We start from the raw sequence: 14565 nt of genomic DNA on the forward strand, positions 1-14565 counted from the left end.
ACAGGTGCGCTTAGCACGACCTTGCGTGCGTTGCACTCTGCCTCTGCATTTATGCCTGCTTCTTCTAGCATGCGTCTGCCTGCCCTGGTGGTCGACAGCCGCATAACCTGTGCCTTGGTCTGTGCTTCGATGATTTCTGCTAGCGAATTGTGGACCCCTAACGGATCGAGCCGCTCCGTGCTTGTAGTGATCGGAAGACCTAACACTATTTTGATGCTCTTGGGCATCAATGTATTTATGTTCGTCGCGTCTCTCTTGGTTCATTTTAGCGCCGAGGCTAAGAAATATACGTGACTCATGAGGAAGGCGTGGTAAAGTCAGATGAGATTGCTCTCGCGGATCCCTCCCCTGCGGTTGGTCACCCTGAGGAACAGCCGGAGCATGTTCTCCGTTTTGGACGTGAGTTTCATGACCGGTTGCGTGTGACCGACTTTAGCATCAATTACCAGCCCCAGGACTCTTATAGTGTCCACTCTGGGGATCGGCTGGCCACCGCTCCTGTGTAATTTGATCGGTATTTGATCGATCGGCGTCAAATTACTCATGCCTTGTTTCGAGGGCTTGTACAGCAACAGTTCCGATTTGCTGGGTGACAGGCGGAATCCCGTTTCCTGCAGGCACTGTGCCGTTGTGTCCAGGGCCTCTGGAACAGGCCACTTCACTTCTGCGTCGGACCCTCCCAGGCACCACACCGTAATGTCGTCTGCGTAAAGGGCGTGATTGACGTTGTTCACTCTCGTCCGCCGGTCCGAGAGCCCTTTCGTTGCTAGATTGAATAATAGTGAGGAGAGCACCACCCCTTGTGGGGTGCCTGTCGCGCCAAACGTGTACCAATCGGACGTGGCCTGTCCTACTTTGATCAGGGCCTTCCTGTCTCTGAGGAAGGAGCCTATGTAAGAGTGGAATTTCCGGACGAGCCCCATCACCGTGATCGTTGCCATTAGAAAGCTGTGTTTAACCGTGTCGAACGCTTTCGTTAGGTCCAGGGCCAGTATGCCCCTGGTGTCTCTGGTCATACCGTCGATTATTTACTTCTTGAGTAATAACATTACGTCCTATATGGGGAGGCCCGGTCTGAAGCCCACCTTGTTATCTGGGTACATGCCCTCTCTCTCTATGTACCGCGATACTCGGTTATGTATGGCATGTTCCGCCGTCTTGCCCACGCACGAGGTTAGCGATATCGGCCGCATGTTCTCCGTCGCAAGTGGTTTACCGGGTTTCGGTATTAGTATGACCGAGGCCTCTTTCCAGACCTCTGGTACTCGTCCCATTTCCCACGTTCTGTGGATTTTTTCGGTTTGTAAGCGGTGTTAAGAACGGCCCGCTGAGGTGCAAGTTTTGCCAGCCAGTTGCGACAGCATCTTCAACTTTTCTTGGACAATGCGAGACGTCTGCCACTCTGCGTCGCGGGATTGCCGAGATGTGTTCGACGAACCAGGCTTTATGACGGAACCCGCCACCGCCAACCCGATCTGCTATGAGCTGGGGAGTTGCCGAGGGGACGTCTCCGGAGGCCCCTTTCCACGCGCCTTTCAAGACGCAAGACAATGGACAACCGGCGACCGCGCGGCGGGAGTCAGCTCGGGGAATAAAATGCGCCTCTCCTGACGTAACCCTCGAGTTCTGCGAAGACCGTCTAACGTCGGTTGAGGACCGTGAACCTGGGCAGAAGTGTGCGTATGTCCCTCCCGCAGAGAGTTGGCTCGTTTGCGATGACTGGTCGAACGTTTCCCTGACCGAGTGTTTATAAACCGCTGTTACGGCTTCTCAGTGTGCTTTCTCTCGCAGTCATGCTACACTGATGAACTGCAACGTCCTTATGTAGATACTGTAAATAAATCTATATTCCTCGTTCTCGATGAGAAGCAGTCCTTCCCTTCAACAACGTCCTCTGCTTGGATAAGTTGGACGAGGGCATGGGCCAGCTACCATATAATTCATGCCCGACACCAAACTTGACAAATGATTAAGAGCGACGGGTTTGACCCCCCAATCCTCACAGCAGGAAATTGATTTTTAAGGTCACCCAAAAAATTGAAAATGACATTGCGTTGCCTTGCTAAGCGCTTTCTATATAATTATTCGCTTTAAAATAGAATACTGCCTGTCACTTCTGCCGCCTGATTAAGTTTAACTCCCACACACGTGTGGAGTGGCTTTACAACATTGCGTTGTAACAAAATGGCGGATATTTGTGCAACTTTGATCCTTGAGGGAATAAGTGCAGGAATCACAGCATATTTTAGTTGAGGCAGAGTGTTGAGGGAAGGAGCACTAATAACATATCGGCGGCAGTCTCCTGCCTAAAAATCCGCTGATTCATTTAGTTGACGACGCTCGAGAGACAGCTGGATCTTCCTACACAACAGCGATGTAGCAATGGTATGAGCCGCCGCTAATTTCTCGCTTTATCAGACTGTCGTCACACCTGACTTTCAGATGCACACTTTCTAGTGACGCGCAGATAAGTGTCATATAAGATTGCTTTAACCTCCTTAGTCCCAAGGCACACTGCTTTAGGTACTTTGCTTAAACCCTTTTCAGGATTACCTCCGAGGCACCTGTTTAAAGTATTTTTCCCCGATGTGAAGTCGAATGCTCGTGGAACTGTAACAAAATTGATTAGGCATATTATTTCTCTAAGATTTTGTAAATAAAGATATACGCCTACAAGATCTAGGCGGTTGCGCCATTATAGAGGATGACAGGAACTCTGAAGAGCGTTCCAAATTCTACGAAGTGACATGAATGTCTAAGATGAAAAAGCAACACGCGCATCTAGCCCGCGAGGAAGGTCACAACATCATATCTCGACGTAAGGAAAACAAAGCAATAAAAAAGGACATACATTTTTGCGACAGGGCACAAGACACGCATACATTATCCCCTAATATGGAGAGTCTGGAACTTCAGGTGGTTACCAGGGCATCTAAAAGAAATTATAAAACAGTCCTTTCTCTATTGTAACAAAGAAGCCGGCAAACTTAATCGAGTTGGAAATCAATTATGCCCGCGAGCTAACTTCTAACCTCAACAAATTAAGCACTCTTTCAGACTTACCAAATAATTGAACTGATGGCAAAAGGTGTAGACGCCCTGCTTGTGTCTCGCGTAGGACTGCGTAGGTTGCGGCGCCTTGGGCGAGTTCTATTTTCGCAGTCTGCCGATGATGGAGTGATTGAAGCGAAATAACTTGTAAAGGTTTTGCTTGCAAACTTCCTAGGTCGGGAGCTGCTCTTCGCGTGACTTAAAGAATAAACAAATTGTTTCTTTGAACTGGCATTCTACATTTGCAACAATCAGCGTCATTTATTCCTCGAAATTGCTGCCGCTTCCAAACACAGTTTGACCCTACGTAACTTGGTTTCATTCCCAATTATGCAACGTGATTCCTAATTCCTGATTACTTGTAATTCTTAATTACGCAGCGCCAGCTTTCACTCTAATCAACATTTCCAAGGTTTTTCGTAAGGTTCGTAATGTATAGCTTTAACATTTCATGTTTCACTTCAAGTTTTAAAGAATTCATCATTCTTTACAAAAAATTTTGTATTGATTGGATAACCACAGAAAAGCATGCTCGCATTTTTCAGCACATGATAATTAAGGATGCTGAATGCGAGCCTAAAATACATATGCTCAAAATTTCGAAGGTTCTTGTGTTTTTGGGTTTGTGATGCAATGAAAAGATTTTACTGCGAAGCTGTGAATGGCTACTTTCCCCACTATTGTGTCTGCGTGCAGAAAAACATCCCGAAGATAGTGCAATGCCGGGCCGACCCGCGGCGGAGGTGACGCAGGTGTTGAGCCCTCCCCCTACGTGAGTCCATCGCAATGATAGTGCAATGCAGGGTCGACTCGTGGCGGAGGTGAAGCATGCGTTAACCACTCCCTATACGTGGGCCGATCCCGAAGATGGTGCAATACAGGGCCGACCTGCGGCGGAGGTCCAGTTCGCCATTAAGGGGCCCACATACACAGCTTCACTGGGCATCCTTCTTCACAGAGTGGAAGGGCGCGTAGTTTTTATTTTGTTGCAAACACCTTGGATCCGAATATTCATTCTGTCTGTCGGGGTGACAAAGCAGGTTGTACTTGACAGTTGTGATTAATGAAAGTGCTCAAAGATTTTTATTTGTACTTTGTCAAGTCTTGAAGTAAAATCACAAACATAATCTTCCAGTCCGCAGCTAAGGTACAGCTTTCATAGTTCATTTTATTGACGTACATCGGAACTTTTCACAAGACCCTGCAGTCAGTCTAAAAAAATCTTAGGTTTTATGTGCTGTCCCAAATACCACGCTGTTTTAAGAAGGTCTTGCATCATTCGCTTTAAACTGCGTGGAGTGATACTAATCATGATAAGTAACTAAAGAGACACACCAGACAGAATTCCTTCTCTCTTGTGTCTATTTGTGTTATTTACCTTGGCGTCTTTCTTTGTTGACTTCTGAAGATATGACTCCTAAAAAATCGGGCCCTCCTTTTCCTTTCTCTCGTTCATTACCGTGGCCAGTGTCATTCAGCACAGTTCAAAATTAATCACCACCAAATAACCCAGTTCCTCGTCTTACTCAACGTCTTGCTCCAGTCATTTTTCAGCTCGGGCGCCACCATTCAACATGGTTCGTTTTCTAGAGCGAGCAAGACGTTCAGGCAAAGGCCATTTCGTAAGCCCTCTTGTCTAGCCGGTAACAATCCGCACTATTAGAGCTAGCACAGACATAACTGACGCCGGTACGCTTACGCAATTAAGGTAACTTGACAGGTACAGTGATTTTAGCAACACGATTTCCACATGGTATAGAAAACAAAATTCAATGCCATTGCAACCTGTGAAGGAGGATGACCAGCGATGCTGGGTATGTGAGCTTCTTAATGGCGAACTTTCGATTGCTGTGCGTCAAACGCCGTGTGCGCATAAATGGAAGGCAAGGGGCGACTAGTCGCTCCTCCACGATGTTGAGCCTCGGCAGATCATGAACCACCGGGTGGTGTACATGCCAATCTATTGTTGCGAAAGGCGGCACGACACGTTTTACTAACGAATCCCGGCCCGCACAACAGACACACACCTCACCGCACTCCGAGGGCGCACACTGCTTCACCGTAGTCAAGACGATCGTGAGTTGGTCAACGTCCCGCAGTGAAATAATGGTGGTGAGGTCACTCGAAAACCAGAAGCTGTCACACACAACACAGGCCACACGAAATTTGTTCCCCACAAACTCCCTTTCAAACCTGGCCGTTGCTGCGGTGAAACGTTCCAAGTTTGGTGGATCGGGGCCACATGTACGGTTGGGATCCCTGTCTGCCTCGCGGGCCTGGCGGGCAGCAGGCTGACGGGACCGTCATCACCGTAGAGCGGAAGGAAAGGAAAGGAGATACGCAAGCGCTTAGAACGCCTACAAAGAGAGGATGGTGCGAACGTAGACATGGCCGACACGGGTTAAAGTGTATACTATTTGTTCTTATAAGCTGAATATCTGATACGGGTTGAATTTGCACCTAACATATTAAACTTCTTTTTACATGTTGGCAGAATTTGTAAAGCCTGCTTCACCTCCGCCGCGGGTGCCGCTCGGTATTGCAGAATCTTCGAGATCGGCCCACGTATGGGGAGGAATTCTCGATCTACATGGCGCGATAGACGCATGCAATTTTTTTCAGAGCCTAGCCTTATACAGCTTCGCTGGAAAACAGTGATTGATTATAATTACAGTTACTTCATTGGAAGCAGTAATTGATAACAATGGTTAATTAACGTCCCATTAAGGCAATAGAGGAATTGCCTAAGTGTAATCGTATGCTTTTAGTTACTTTCTTATCAACGTTCATTATCCCAGCATTAATGCAGTAAATACAACAAGCTGGCCTGGTTGTTTCAGTGCGCCCCGGACAGGCATTTACACAATGGTTATCTTTACTAACAATTGTTTTTGAAACCTTTTGTTATTCGTCTGCCCTATTTTTTTGTGAGGGCACCAGCAGCAACACTAAGCTCGCTGGATGTGCGTGCTGGAGGGCAGGGTGGTGTTGTAACGGACAAACACATTGTGCACAAGAATGTGGTAACTCATTGCCCCGATGTTAACGTCTGGTTCTTCCTTGAATCACAGTGCTTCATTGTTGTTCGCACTAGGGGAAGGCGCTTACGGTAGGGCCAGTGAAAACAAAACAAAATTTTTCCATAGGTGATTCGCTGGCAGCAGCGTCCGAAGTGGCCCTCGTTATTGAACCTAGTGACCCTTTTCTCGGAGCACTTTGTTCTAGAGAAACGTGATAGCACTTTCGGCGGCTTTCCGCACGTGGCATCAGCGATAGCGCATGAATAGGAAACCATCGCCGCTTCCGCTTTGCTTCTGTGCGATCAGCTGTCGGAAATGCAACTGAGTTTTCATTAACGCACTGTACTCAAATCGTGTTGGAATGAATTATGTGGATTGAAGGCGTGTGCAGTAGTTGGATGCAAAAATAGGGACTGCCACAATGTGGAGTGGAATAAATCTGCGTGGTGAAGTTCGCGGATCCCTGCTGCAACTATTCGTACGTGTTACCGACACTTCGAGATGCAAGGCATTCCTCGAGGATTCAGGAATTTGCTCTATGAGCGTTTTATAGCTAACCTTCAAAGAAAGTGCTTCAGCTGCGGAACGTTTATAAGAGTGAGCACCGCTCGTTAAACAATGATAAAGGGAGTAGGGTCGCTTGCTGTCAAAGTAAGTGTTGCGCACGTTATCTGCAAACATCTATGCATACTGGCACATAAGATAGCGCCCACTCTATCACCAACTTGTCAATAAGTAATGGGCGCCCACTTGAATATATGCGCGCCATATACGCACAGCAAATGACGGACTACAGTGACAGCACACGCATTGTCGAAAGTGAATGTTTCGGGGCGGTCCATAAGAGTATACGAGATACAGCGATAATGCATATTTGATGCAAGGTATTACAATATGCAGAAAAGCTACGTTTCAAGTCTTGCGCGCAGCAACAACAAATCTATTGGAACTGAACCCGCGAGTGCTCAGGCCAAAATAATGAGATTGGGAAAGCACCGAGGAAATTGAATGAGTCCGAAATGTGACAAGCCACTGCTTGAAAAATATTTACGAAATAAAGAACGACATGCAAAACACACTAATCCTGATTCAGTTCATGGTCGGAAAGTTCGGATGACTTGGAGTACATATTTATCCCTGCTTTTAGAAGAAACACAATATGCGCTGCTCGCGCCAATTGAACATGGCTTAATCAGCTGCGAAGGTGCTTTTTGCATGTCCTCTGAAGGTGTGGCCAAATCTTTGTGTCGTCCACGCAGTCACCGTCTACGATATCTCCCGAAACAGATCTTTGCTTAGCCGCACCGGCGTCACACACACCCATTGTAAACACGGAGGCAGTTGAGACATAGCAATGAGAGTGCCACCAAGTGATCAAACATGGCAGCGCCCACGTGATCTCCGCGAAAAAAGGTCAAGAGAAGCACCGTTTTTAATTTGCCGGATGACATCTGGTGAACCTCGTATAGGCGCCCTTCACTCGTGAGCCCTTAAGGTCTTAAATACTAATTAGGACAGAAGCCAGCTAGAGTTCACATTCCTCCACAAAGTCGCAACATGAGCTATATAAAATAATTCTGCATATTGTGCAGTTCTAAACTACTGTGTGCGGGCTAAAATTGCAGAAATACATGTAAGTCATGTATCAGAGAGTTGGAAATGTGTGAGTAATGGTCAGAAATTACGTTGCCAGAGGAGTCATAGACTGCACTAAGCGAATACAAATTAGGCAGCGCATCCGGCCTCCTATGAAGCTTGCTTAAGTATGCCTGCAAGAGAAGAAGATACGAGAATTTATTGTAGCAGAAAAAGCTGGGAGGCCAGACTTCCAGGAGCAGTGGGTAAAATTGCATCTATGTCATGTTCAGATGGCCGAGGAGTAACTGCAGCATGGTGACTGTAGGAAGAAGGCACGCTATGTACATGTTTTCATCCCTTTGGACAATGTGTGTTGCAGGCCGCGGGCATTCTAATGTAGCTGCCCCAAAATTTATGCACTCAAAGCTGCGTCACCGGTTACATCTTTTTTGTCAATAAAGTAACTAGTTACATTGAAGAAAATTTTACACATAATTGGTTGCGCACAGGCCTGATAGCAACTTAGCCGACTTGTAACCAAACGAAATCATTAATAATGCAAGGTACTGGTCACAATGGGGCGACTTTTATGTTTCACTACGTTGTAATGTTCACGCACGGGTGAAATATGTAATAATTTATAATGTGGGCGATAATGCTACGTGTCTTCTGTTAATAAGAATTTTGATTACTACTTTGTTCGAATAAAGGACAGTCGCCTAGCCTGTGCGACTTCACGCGCCAGCGCGTATTTTGCAGCTTCTGGAGGCGGAAAATATCAGGGCTTTCAGGATCGCCATCGGACGCGGCTCATTTGCGTCACAGAAAGTAACTTTCCTTTGAATACTATTTACATTTATTACGCCCGAGTATTTACAATGAACAGCACAGGTGCATACTAATTCTTCATGTCAAGAACGCTAAAGGAAAGGGTGCGCGCGTAAACAGAACATACTGTCCTGGCAGTTTCTTTTCTGTCTCTGAGCTCTTTTCATATTTTGCGATTCTTCTGCGCGGATGAGCGCTCATTTAAGCGGCCACAAAAATTCTTGCTTGCACTTCACTTTGCTACTTGACTACGCGTCCGACGGAGCTCATAACATGTATGAACGCGCTGCCCTTGGTATAGCGGTGTTGGCAGCGTCCCTGTTAGGTAAGCCTTTTCTTTATTAATGTTGATCCCCACCTGCGTATATGACTTGCCATCCTTGCGCAGATATCTTTCGTGCAAAACGCTCACTAACCCGTACGTAAGCTTCACTAAAGTACTTGATCTGCCAACAAGAGAAACAGGGAAATCTTGCGGCATTTTTGAGCCCTAAGTGACGAGCACTTTGGCAATTTCTTTGTCTTCGTTATCTTCAGACTCGTCATAGGCTAGTTCTGACTTCTTGTAACCATTTATTATTTTCAGAAGCTTTTACGTAGATCTTTGCGCGGAACGTCCTTCTTTTCAAAAGATACGCTCTTCACCACTAGAGAGGTGAAAACAGCAGTGCACAGGTGATATAAATGCAGTGGTTTGCATTACCATTATGTGCTGCCTTTGAGAATGTCACGGAAAACTGTACCTTTCTAGTCACAAGTGCACAAATATCAGTCACAACTTTTGAATAGTACTTGCGCTTTGGCAAAAAACATATAGAAAGAAACTTAGTATCCGATACGTTATAGCCATCTACGATATTTAGGCCAGTGCGTGTTGAAATTTATGGGAGAATTGTACTCGGAAATCTGCCACATGCCTTTACTGCGGGCTACATTCCATCTCGAAAAAAGGGACAGGAGAAATTACAGAGACGGACGACGCCCGCTATCGTGTACTAAACATGCACTACTTGGCCGCATGATATGCTATATGCGTTACAAAGACCCGGTGATTAATTGTTCTTACCAACAATTATAGCGTACTAGATTTCTCTGAATACGTGTCATAGTTTTTTTTTTACAGGAACCATGAAATGTCCCAAAACATCATAGCACGTTGGTTATAATAACAGTGTGTAATAGAATGCACTCTGGGCAGAAAATTTCGTACTGTTTCTTTTTTCGTGTTTTGTGCTGTTAGTGTTTTGTTCCTTCGTTCGTTGCGTTCTGTATTGCTGACTTTTGTTAGGTGTTCAAAACTCGACGCATTCACGTACAGTACTTGAAAGTTTCTTTATCAACACACATATTTGGAAGTAAGCGCCTGTCCTCGTCTTCTTAGGCTTTTTGTCTCCCAGTGCCAGCTGGCTGTAATAGTGAAGCACTGATTCGCCCAGGGCAACCCCATAGTGCAGCATTTGTTTTAAATGCTCGGTCATACCCACCATTCTGTATTGCACAAAAGGTGTCGCGTACGCCCACGGATTGCGTGACCGACCAGTTCCCCAGTTGTCTACTTCGTGCCCACTAATGTTCTATAAATTCGTTTAACATGTACACACACTCCGCGTATCCCGTTCGATCGAGGATACGTAACTGCCTTCGTGTATTTTTCTGTGTATATCCCTTTCAGTCACGGAGTCCACGCTTGTGGACGCGACCTATTTCTGTCGTTTCCATGCTGCCATAGAAAGGAATAGAGTCCAAACATTGAGCTTTGGGTAAATTTACATTCCGCTAACCTAAATTACTCCCACTTTACTTCGGAGCGATTTGTATCCTTACAGAGTATGGCTTTTGTGAAGTCACTGCCGCGTTCTACGTGAGGCTTGACGTGGGGCATATCGGTAACAACCTCGAAATATTTTTTCTTACTTTCTTGAAAAGCCTGAGACCAATGAATAACTTGTGCATGTAATTCGACCAAGGGATTGAATCCTTCTTATGAAGAATCGTAGCATGAGTTACTTCAAAATGTTCAAATATTTAGTTACGCTGTGATTATGACGACTTATCATAAAATGTTCAAAGAGTCATTCTACCACCTTGATTTGTTTTCAGCGGGGTCTCAAGCACCATCGATGTTTCACACATATATTCACGCTCGATCATAATTCGTGACTGAAGAGCATATACATATGAATATCGTAAGAAGCCAACAAAGACACCAAGGACAACGTTGGGAAAATTCCTTGTACTTGCTAATTCCATTAAAGAAATGATAAATGAAGGGAAATGAAAGTGGTTGAAAACACAACCGGCCGCAGGTGGGATACAAACCCACGTCTTCACATTATGCGTGCGATGCTCCTAGCAATTGAGCTACTTCACCACCGCTTTCCCATCCATGTTCTGTGGTATTTATGTTTTACTACGAGAACTAACCCTGGGAGGGTTAGCTAGTGCCACCGCTCACAAACCTTGTCAGCTTGGTGGTGCATTGGAACATCCTTTCTGCCGCAGGCGTCACGAGTCATCATCATCATCATCAGCCTGGTTACGCCCACTGCAGGGCAAAGGCCTCTCCCATACTTCTCCAACAACCCCGGTCATGTACTAATTGTGGCCATGCCATGCCTGCAAACTTCTTAATCTCATCCGCCCACCTAACTTTCTGCCGCCCTCTGCTACGCTTCCCTTCCCTTGGTATCCAGTCCGTAACCCTTAATGACCATCGGTTATCTTCCCTCCTCATTACATGTCCTGCCCATGCCCATTTCTTTTTCTTGATTTCAACTAAGATGTCATTAACTCGCGTTTGTTCCCTCACCCAATCTGCTCTTTTCTTACCCCTTAATGTTACGCCTATCATTCTTCTTTCCATAGCTCGTTGTGTCGTCCTCAATTTGAGTAGAACCCTTTTCGTAAGCCTCCAGGTTTCTGCCCCGTAGGTGAGTACTGGTAAGACACAGCTATTATATACTTTTCTCTTGAGGGATAACGGCAACCTGCTGATCATGATTTGGGAATGCCTGCCAAACGCACTCCAGCCCATTCTTATTCTTCTGATTATTTCCGTCTCATGATCCGGATCCGCCGTCACTACCTGCCCTAAGTAGATGTATTCCCTTACGACTTCCAGTGCCTCGCTGCCTATTGTAAATTGCTGTTCTCTCCCGAGACTGTTAAGCATTACTTTAGTTTTCTGCATATTAATTTTTAGACCCACTCTTCTGCTTTGCCTCTCCAGGTCAGTGAGCATGCATTGCAATTGGTCCCCTGAGTTACTAAGCAAGGCAATATCATCAGCGAATCGCAAGTTACTAAGGTATTCTCCATTAACTTTTATCCCCAATTCTTCCCAATCCAGGTCTCTGAATACCTCCTGTAAACACGCTGTGAATAGCATTGGAGATATCGTATCTCCCTGCCTGACGCCTTTCTTTATTGGGATTTTGTTGCTTGTTTATGGAGGACTACGGTGGCTGTGGAGCCGCTATATATATCTTCCAGTATTTTTACATATGGCTCATCTACACCCTGATTCCGTAATGCCTCCATGACTGCTGAGGTTTCGACTGAATCAAACGCTTTCTCGTAATCAATGAAAGCTATATATAACGGTTGCTTATATTCTGCACATTTGTCTATCACTTGATTGATAGTGTGAATATGGTCTATTGTTGAGTAGCCTTTACGGAATCCTGCCTGGTCCTTTGGTTGACAGAAGTCTAAGGTGTTCCTGATTCTTCTTCCTGACTTTGTAGGCAACGGACAGTAAGCTGATCGGTCTATAATTTTTCAAGTCTTTGGCGTCCCCTTTCTTATGGATTAGGATTATGTTAGCGTTCTTCCAAGATTCCGGTACGCTCGAGGTCATGAGGCATTGCGTATACAGGGTGGCCAGTTTCTCTAGAACAATCTGTCCACCATCCTTCAACAAATCTGCTGTTACCTGATCCTCCCCAGCTGCCTTCCCCCTTTGCATATCTCCTAAGGCTTTCTTTACTTCTTCCGGCGTTACCTTCGGGATTTCGAATTCCTCTAGACTATTTTCTCTTCTATTATCGTCGTGGGTGCGACTGGTACTGTATAAATCTCTATAGAACTCCTCAGCCACTTGAACTATCTCGTCCATATTAGTAATGATATTGCCGGCTTTGTCTCTTAACGCATACATCTGATTCTTGCCAATTCCTAGTTTCTTCTTCACTGTTTTTAGGCTTCCTCCGCTCCTGAGAGCATGTTAAATTCTATCCATATTATACTTCCTTATGGTGTCACGAGTACGTGATCTATTTGGCTGTCAGCAACTGGCCAGTAAACCCACACATGCTACCTGAAGGCATCAATGTTGGCTGTTACGCGACCCTCTTAATGTAATGTAATAAAAGAAGGTCAGCATAAATGGATGGCTATTTTGGGTAGTAATTAGGGGAGCATGACCACACTCCTCTAAAACGGTCAAGCGCCCTCCTTTGGGAGTATCTGCGGTAAAGACTAATGGGCTTAGCTCTATCCTGATTCGCGACTATAAGACATTTTTTCTGCTGCTGCTGCTATAGAAAATTCCACATATACATTGGATTTTATTAAAAATTTTCTGCTTTGCAATGATATTGTCTATGTTGTGGAACTGTCTGATACCGTGGTGAACGGTCAGAAGAAATACGTCTCGCTGATGACCTAAGGTCGTAGAGGCCGATGAGCTTAGAATTATGATTAACGCATTGTTCGGTCCAAACGAGGCAGGATAAATTTTTACATTGTTGAAAGAAACTTTTAAAACGATAGACACTATGTGCCCACGCAATAATATATAAGAATGTTGGGGGCACCGAAGCGTATCTGTACAAAGTGCAAAAAAGGGGGTGAGGCGTGCAGGCAGGACAAAAGAGAAGTGGACAACACAAGCGCCGACTACCAACGGAAGGGAGCACTGAGGCGAAAAAAGAAAGAAGACACAAAACTCATCTGGGCAAGCTCTGGAATGGTATCACCACGTGTCAGTCGGGTACATGTGCTGGTCTACGTGAAAGATAACTGTTAAGGCACTTAACCTCTTCCTTATTTAAAGTAATCGAAGGCTGGGCTCACGCACGCACTTCCACCATTACACATATGCCATGCCTCTACCACAAGACGCGTATTTTCATTCTTATGCCTATACAATATCGCGCATTCATCTAACTCTTGCATGCAGTTACAATCTTGGCAATGAAGGGAAAGATTAGAAGGCGATCCACCGGTTAACGACTTTTTATGTTCCATTAGCCTCTGATTGATACACCGCCCCGTTTCCCTACGCAGAACGGACCACAGCTAACGGGAACTTCATAAACCACACCCATACGGCAGTCAGTAAAACTGTTGTTCTTACTGTGCTTCCCTGAACAAATATCTGTTCTTCTTTTTCCTTTTACCCGCTCGTTTTTCCTCTGCACGGCAGCGCATATCTTACCTAGCTTATTGGGAGCAGTGAAAGCAACATCAATATCATATATACTTGCAACTTTTTTAAGCCTGTGCGATACTGAATGAATGTACGGAATACCACTACTCTTTTTTTGCTATTACTGCTTTCTGTAACCACGTCCGTCCCCTCTCTAAACCGACTTCTTTAGGCCTTTAGCTACAGTGGCCACTGCTACGCTAGGATAACCAGCTTCTAATAGTGGCCGGACCTGAGCATTAAAACTGGCGCTCATTTTGTGCATGCAGGATCTGGTGAGAGAAGACTTAAGGCAAGAAATGACAATTCCGCTTTTTACAACTTTTGAATGCTAGGAAAGCTTAACAACGGCTTCGAATATCTTGGGGAGTACTGCCGACAAAAGCGATTTTTGTTCGAAGACCAAGGAAATGTCTAGAAACTGAATTACGTGTCGCTGAGGAAATCCCTTGGTAAACTTTAATCCTCTTCCATAAAGTTTAACTTGCTCACTTACTAAGGCAGCAGCGGAATCAAAATCTTCTCTATTGAAGAAAATCAGGTAATCATCAATGTAACGACATATCTTGATAACGCAATCACCTAAGGCTTTCTCTAAGCAGCTCTGAACCTTACTCAGGTAAATATTGCTAAGAATAGGGGCAAACTTTGAGCCAA

The 14565-nt window shown here is 45.3% G+C and overlaps 1 non-coding gene across 1 annotated transcript; it reads left to right on the forward strand.

Annotated features, from left to right (window-relative positions):
* The first annotated feature begins 5438 nt into the window (after window positions 1-5438).
* LOC142589112 (U2 spliceosomal RNA) lies at window positions 5439-5621 on the forward strand. Its single transcript, XR_012829826.1, has one exon. It is a non-coding gene; the product is annotated as a U2 spliceosomal RNA (small nuclear RNA).
* Window positions 5622-14565: the final 8944 nt, after the last annotated feature.

This window comes from Dermacentor variabilis, chromosome 7 (assembly GCF_050947875.1).
Source record: "Dermacentor variabilis isolate Ectoservices chromosome 7, ASM5094787v1, whole genome shotgun sequence".
Taxonomy (NCBI): Eukaryota; Metazoa; Arthropoda; class Arachnida; order Ixodida; family Ixodidae; genus Dermacentor; species Dermacentor variabilis.